The sequence below is a fragment of the Sus scrofa genome, chromosome 10 (genome assembly GCF_054392235.1).
Source record: "Sus scrofa isolate SSC_HxYL_T2T_F1_AM1 chromosome 10, Sscrofa_HxYL_maternal_Yorkshire_Landrace_v2.0, whole genome shotgun sequence".
NCBI classification, from domain to species: domain Eukaryota; kingdom Metazoa; phylum Chordata; class Mammalia; order Artiodactyla; family Suidae; genus Sus; species Sus scrofa.
The window spans coordinates 39,869,862-39,877,500 of record NC_139392.1 but is presented as its reverse complement, the minus strand read 5'-3'; positions in this window follow the sequence as shown (position 1 = coordinate 39,877,500).

The following is a 7,639-nucleotide window of genomic DNA, read 5'->3' as shown; positions in this document are numbered from 1 at the left end:
AGGCAGGGGCAGAGGCCGCCGGGGGACGGGGCGCATCCCCCTCCTCCACTTCCCCTTCCAAGGGGAGGGGCACCACGTGCCCACGCAGCACACAGCCCGGCGCTGGATGCCAAAACCCGGCCCGGCCCGGCGTGACCCTCCCCCAACTCGGAGGGGGGAGGTACAGGCCGCATTAGGCAAAAGAGCAGCGCTTGGCCCCCACCGCGGGGGCCAGCGCACCCCTCGCGCGAGGGCGGCTCTTGCCCACACGCTGTGGCAAGTAGCACCGGCAGCTACTGCCTTGCACACTTCAGAGGGGCGGCGGCTGGGGGGTCCAGGTACCCCAAGGCCCCCCTCTCAGATCGCTAGAGAAGGCTTTCTCACCGAGGGCGCGTCGTGCCCCCCACACCATCGTTCGCCCCTTCGGGGACCCACGGGAGTGGGAACACTCCCAAAAAGTGGGAAGTCAGAAGGGGGGGGGTCTGCGGTATGGGTAAAGCACACAGCCCATGTGAGCGTCCACGGTCAGAGCCGGGAGAGCAAGAGTCTGTGCTGCCACCAGGCTTGCCTTTCAGACTTTTCCACGTGGGTGGAGGGGTGCCACGTCCGGAAAGCCAGACGGGGACCCCCCCTTCACATCTCCCGGCCCACCGCGGTCGCTCTCACGACCACATGCAGCCTTCCCGGTCAAGGGAGAAGCATGGGGCGTGCCGCTCAAGGGCCAAGGGCTGCCCTCACTGGCACACAGTGAGGGAGACCCATGACAAGGGGTCCACCTGAGCCCCTCCCGGGGAGGGGACACAAGCTTCCCCTGCCTTACCGTCTCGACCCCCTCCCCTGAGCTTTAGGAAGCTGCTCGTGGGGCACGCCACCACCACAGTGGGGACCCGAGGGGACTCACCGCTGGGAGAGGAAAACGACACCACCGCTCGGCCTCGGGCATCTGACAGGCAACCCGGAGTACTCCAGGGGCACCACAGAGGACCAGGGGAGGCACGCTCACGCACCCGCAGGGATGCGAAGCATGGCAGCGAGGGAGGCCTCCCCCCCACTTTGGGGAGGGACCGCTCGCAAGGCACACGCCAAGGCGGCAAAGCGAGAATGCCTGCTGCGTCCCAAAGGACCCAGGCCCCCCCCCCCCGACTGACACCCGAAGGCAGCAGGGCGGGAGACCAGAGGTCAGGCTGGAGGCCGCACCCCTGCCTTCCCCCACACCACCCGCAGGTGGGGGAGGAGCAGCGAGGGGCCCGCGACAGAATGAGAGGCGCGGCCCAGCTCACCATGAGCGGCCGTCCCTCATCTGGCGCGGCTTAAGCCCAAGCCCAGGAGAGCGCCACATCACCACATCGATCAGTCCTGGCAGAGCCAGGGAAGAGCCCAGAAGAGGGGAGGGAGGGCCAGCAAAGACAATCACCACGGGGGCCTGCTTCAGCTTCACCGGCACCCCCTCCTCCTCCTCCTCCTCCCCTTCCTCTCTCAGGGGAGAGACAGCGGCTGACAACCCCGGGAGGGAGAACGCCTGACACGTGGCACGGAGCCAACAGGGTGGGGTTGTCCCAGCCGAGCCGCCGGGTGCCCGCAGCAGGGAGGCACACAGGGTAGAAGACCCCACAGGGCCACGCGCCCTGCCGCCCTCGGGTCAGCCAGAGACCGGAGGAGACACCGCAGCACGGGCCAGCTGGATGCACAAGTGAGAGCCGGCGCACAGGCCCAGGCGAGCGGCCCCCACGCGGGGTGCAAAGGGCAGGGTCAGGCCTTGGACAGCAGCCGAAAGCCCAAAGCCCCCCACGTGCATCCAGAGGCCCAAGGTCTCCAGCGACAGGCGCTGAAGAGGATCGTGTCAGCATCTACCTGGTGACAGAAAAGGCGTATTTCGGCCGCGAAAAATGTCCATGCCCAGCAGCGGGGCCCACCCACAGGACGTGGGGGTATCCCCGGAACCCCCATCCGGACACTTGTCCCCCAGCCCTGCCCTAGAGTCGCCAGACCCAGCGCTCTCAGAGCCATCTGGTCGACCCGGGGAGCGTGACCGCAAGGAAGGGACAGGGACATGAAGGAGGTGGAGCCGGCCGGCCAGCCGGGGAAGCCCTTCCCGGCTTGCCCACGCGGGCAGGTATCGGTCTGTCCGGAGCTCCAGACGGGGACTTGGCTCCCCCAAAATCCAGGACACACCATCCAGCTCAGGCCGGTCCCCACCTCCCGACCGATCGACCGACCGACAGGGAAACACTCCGAGGGCGGGGGGCGGGAAATGAGAGCGTGGGAAACGAAGTCTTGTCCAACGACCGGGACCCTACATGGGCACGCCTCAGGCCCAGGTGCACCCTTCCCGGCCACACCCGGGAGCAGGGGGCCGGCGGGGTACCGTCCACCGTCTCCGGATCCATCAGGACTTGGAAAAAAAAATGTTTCCACGGAGGCGCCTCCGACGAACGGACCCCGCGAAGGAAGGCGCCGGGGCCCGAGCCACCCTTTCCGCTCCACCCCTCACGTCTTGTGCCGGTCTAGACCTCGTGAGTACGACTCCGCACGGGCCGGCGGTAGCCATCAGTCGGGGGGCAGGCGGGGAGGGGCCCATGCCGGCATGACGACCGGGAAACAAGCGTGCCGGCCACCGAGCCTGTCGCGCCCTCCAACGCCCTCAGCGCACAACCCGGGCCGCTCCTCACTTCGGGGATGAGAGGCTGGAGGGACCGCAGGCGGGAGTCATTCACGCTCCAAAGGGCGACCCGGGACAAGGCCAGGCCACCCGAGCACAGGCAGTCCCGGGCGCCGCACACCCTCTCCCCTCGCTAGGGAGGCGGCCCGGCCCAGGCCTGGTCGGTCCCCGGGGCCGGAGCGGCAAGAGCGGATGCTGGTCGACCCGGCCAGGCGGCCCCAGAGCCTGCCTGGGGAGCGCGGTGACAGTCACTCCCTCACAGGCCTGCAGGCCCAATCTCCGGTGAGAGAGGGACACTCCCAGGCCTCTGAGCCACCGGAGCTGTCGCCGCCAGTGTCGCCAGCCTCCCGGAACTCTGACTCAGGCCGGATGGCTGAGTCACATCCCTCGCGAAGGTCCCCAAAGCTGCAGAGGGAAGGGACGATATAAAAGCGGACACTAGATGGCACGCGACAACCGCCACCAACGTCACCGGGACAGATCCGGAAGGCCGGCCGGCCGGCGGCGACACAACGACACAGCGCCGGCCACCCAAATGCCCGAGCTCTTCCCGGGGCCGAGGCGCCAGGCGTCCTGCACGACCGCGAAGCTTGCCTCGCGGAGCTGCCTCCTGGCAAGGCACTGCGTGGCGTGATGGCAGCAGATGGAAAGAGGGGGGCGGCGGCGGCGGCGGCGGCGGCGGCGGCGGCGGCGGCGGCGGGGAAGGAGCTGGGAAGAGGTTCTCGCTGTTGCCTAGAAGGAGCCGCGCTCGCTCCCCCAAGCATGTCCCTTCCTGGGCTTGGGAATTCCAGAGAGAAGCCGGCGCGGTGAGGGTGGCACTAGCGAGAGAGATCTCAGGTTCCCCTCCACCTTCTCTTCTCTCCCCCACCCCCACCCCACCTCCCTGCACGGAGCTGGAGGAGGGAGGGAGAGAGGGAGGGTGGGAGGGTAGGCGGGGACTGGCAAAAACGAAACCGGGCAAGCTCTCGGAGAACGACAACGCAGGAGTCGGTTTACCTGCCACCCTTACCGACGGAGACGGTCTGTCAAAAGCAGACAAGCAAAGCCCAGAAGCTTAGGAAGGGAGAGAAGGATACAGTCGATCCTAGGAAAGTGGAAATGAAAATCTCTCTCTGCATAGACTGAGACAAAGTCCAAAGAGAACAAATGGCTGCCTGGGGCAAATGCTCTGGTGGTCAGGTCATAGAAACATGGATTTCAGCATGACTGACCAACCACAATGGAGGGAAAGTACAACGCAACACTATGAGTGTGTGTGTGTGTTGGGGGGGGGGGGTGAACTGAAATCTCATCCAAAACAAAACAAAACAAAACAAAAAAAGGAAAACAACCCCCCCCCAAAAAAAACCCAAAAAACAACAACAGAAGAAGAAGAAGAAGAAGGAAGCCCACGACCAACAGGGTCAAGGCTCCTGCTTTCTCAACGCGGTGGCTCTGGTTGCCCCTGTGTGGTGCAGGTTCCATCTCTGCCTCAGGAAAAACTTCCACTTGCTGCCCGTGGGTGTGGCCAAAAAGTAAAACATAAAGCTGAAACGGGAGGGAGAGGGGGTGGAGAAAACCCGAAACAAACAATAAACTTTGCAAGTCTCAGGATTGCCATCCTGGGGTAGTGGAAACAAATCCGACCAGGAACCATGAGGTTGCAGGTTTGATCCCTGGCTCACTTGTTGGGTTAAGGATCTGGCATTGCCGTGAGCTGTGGTGTCCGTCACAGACGCGGCTCGGATCCCGCGTGGCTGTGCCTGTGGTGTAGGCCGGCAGGTAAGGCTCCGAATTGACCCCTAGCCTGGGAACCTCCATGTGCTGCGGGTGTGGCTCCCCCCCAAAAAAAACCAGAAAGAGAGAGAGAGAGAGAGAGAGAGAGAGAAAGAAAGAAAGAAAGAAAGAAAGAAAGAAAGAAAGAAAGAAAGAAAGAAAGAAAGAAAGAGAAAGAAAGAAAGGAAGGAAAGAGAAAGATAGAGAGAGAGAAAGAAAGAAAGAAAGAAAGAAAGAAAGAAAGAAAGAAAGAAAGAAAGAAAGAAAGAAAGAAAGAAAAAGAAAGGAGAAAGAAAGGAAGAAAGGAAGGAAGGAAAGAGAAAGAAAGAAAGAAAAGAAAAAGAAAGAGAGAGAGAGAAAAGAAAGAAAGGAAGAAAGGAAGGAAGGAAAGAAAAAGAAGGAAAAAGAAATCCATCTTGGAGTTCCCGCTGTGCCTAGGTCACAGCTGAGCCTCAAGTTCGATCCCTGGCACAGGAAAGGCAGTGCAGCAGGAAAAAAAAAAAAAAAAAAAAAAAAGAACAACTCCATCTTGCTGGTTGGGCAGGGGAGATGCAATTGCCGGATGACATTCCACAACTCTGCCAAACTGGCAAAACCACGACGCACTTAGTACAGGAGTCATTGAAGACATGGATGTGAAAGCATCTTCTTGCTATCGATTCATTTCCCACAATCCCAGGAAGAGCCATTGGAACAGGGCTCCCATTCCTGGCACGATATCTTTTCTAGGTGTGGGTGGATGCATCTTTTCTCATGGTTGTTTTCCTTTTGACCAAACTTAACTTCAGCCTCCACCATGTCATCTTTTGGGCTCTCAAGCCTGCCATGAGAATATGGTCACCAAAGTCCTCGCCCAGAGGCACCTTTGCCCAGCACCAGTGCCGCCGTCTCCCCCCACCTCCTCCTCCTCCTCCTCCTCCTCCAACCCCCGCCAAGCACCCCACCCCCCACCCCGCTTTGTATTGTTCAGCTGTCTTGCACTGGTCTCTCACACGGTGGCGGTGTGGTCCTACGCATGTCTCCCAACCACATTCAAGTGGACTTCCGGGATCATCATTTTCTGTTTCCTAACTGCACTTTCGTCGTTCTTAGGAGGTTTGCTTCCCTCCCCGCCTCCCCCCCACCCCCCGCGCGCGCGCGCGCGCCCACGCTTGGTGTTGAATCGGAGCTGCATCTGCTAGCCTGAGCCACAGCCACAGCAACGGCGGGATCCGAGCCACATCTGAGACCTTATGCCACAGCTCGCGGAAAAATGCCAGATCCTTAAACCCCTGAGCGAGGCCAGGGATCAAACCTGCCACCTCGTGATTCCTAGTCCGATTCGTTTCTGCCCCGCCATGACAGGAATTCCTTCCTGTGTTCTTTTGGGTCATGGTTGTTTCCAGCTCCACAGAATTCCTCCCCGTGCTCATGTGACATCTGGGATGTGGCGGGGGGCGGGCCGCAAGGTTTTGTTCCCCTACAGTCATGCCTTGAAAAAAGTCTTGTACAACGTTTCACAGTCCAGATCCAGAAGCTGAATCCGCAGCCGGTTCCATCTCATGAAACCGATCTCCCAGCCCAGGAAAACCAAAGGTCGTGGTTGGAGCCCGTGATAAACCCCAGGTCTGAGTCCCGAGCACTGCTGCTCAGGGAAGATTTCGAGGTGTCAGGGTCCAAGGATCCTCCTGGGCACTTGGAAATGTCTCCGATGTGTGCAGGCAGGCATGAGGATGAGAAGGGGCTAAAGAGGGGCAGAGGGTGGTGATCTCTTGTCGGTGGATGTCAAGGGTTGGCGCTTCCTTTTGTGGATCTCCCGGAAAAGTCAAATGTGGGAGAAAAACTGGACCCGTGAGTTCGAGGAGAGGGATGGCCAGAGAAAACCAGAAGAATTCCATCTGCCGACCATTGGGTAGGTAGGAGGGCAAAAACCGAAACCTCAAGCATGAGATGAACAGAACCACATGCTTCTAGCCATCCATAAACCCCGTAAGATAAGATCGTTTCTGCTGAGATACCCTCTCCCTCCCCCCACCCACCCAGGGCGAAGGATCCCTGGGTGGTGGCAGAGGGGTGGGCATGGAACTTCCACAGGCCCTGGGGACACACCCCACCCCACCCCCAAGAAACCCCTAGAAGCTTGGAATTCTGATGTCTGTGGTGTGATGACCATAAACACTGGCTTTTGTGCCATGTCTGCTAGAAGATATGGTTTCCATGACAAATAAAGTGATTTTTAGCAAGTTTTTCTCCACTTGAGATGTATTGAAAATACGTCTTCATTCAGGGGGAGGTAGGTGTAGGTGACAGACGTGGCCACTCAGCTCAGATCGGGTGATCTGGCAGGGCATAGCTCTGGCTGAGGTGCAGGCCAGCAGCTACAGCTCCGATTCTTCAACCCCTAGCCCAGGGAACTTCCATATCCCGAGGGTGCACTCCTAAAAAACAAAAAACAAAATGAACAACACACAAAGAGGGAGCATCTCATCGATGGCAGACCAAATTCCAATGTATATGTATATGTGTACATAGGTATGTACGTATGGATGTGTGTGTGTATGTGTATATTATCGAGAGAGAGAGAGAGAGAGAGAGAGAGAGAGAGAGGATTTTTTAGAGCCATAACTGTGGCATACGGAAGTTCCCAAACCAGGGGTCGAACCGGCATACATGGATACTAGTCGGGTTTGTTACCACTGAGCCACAACAGGAACTCCCCACATTCCAATATTTAATGAGAAAATACATTTTTGATGCTTTAGGCAACCCTGCAAACACCCTTATTTAAGTGACTGGACTTAACAAAAAGGAATCCCTAGCACCTAGTAACAGAGCAAAGATAAAGAAGCACAAGGCAGGAATTCCCGTTGTGGCTCGGTGGAAACGAACCCGACTAGCATTGACCCCTAACCTGGGAACCTACAAAATGGCACATGTGAAGCCCTAAAAGAAGACTACACACACACACACACACACACACACACACACACACACACACACACACACACACACACACACACACGGCACAGACAGATGCGAAAGGAAAAGAAAAGGAAGGAAAAAAGAAAAGGGAAGAAAGAGAGAAATGAACAGGCAGAACAAGCCATTGTGAATGATCTCTAGGGACAGGTATTTTTCTCCAAGCATAATTTTATTTTTCCCCAAGTGATACCAGACCTCTCTCTCTCTCTCTCTCACACACACACACACACACACACACACACACACACACACTCTCCCTCTCTCTCTCTCTTTGAAAAAATTTAT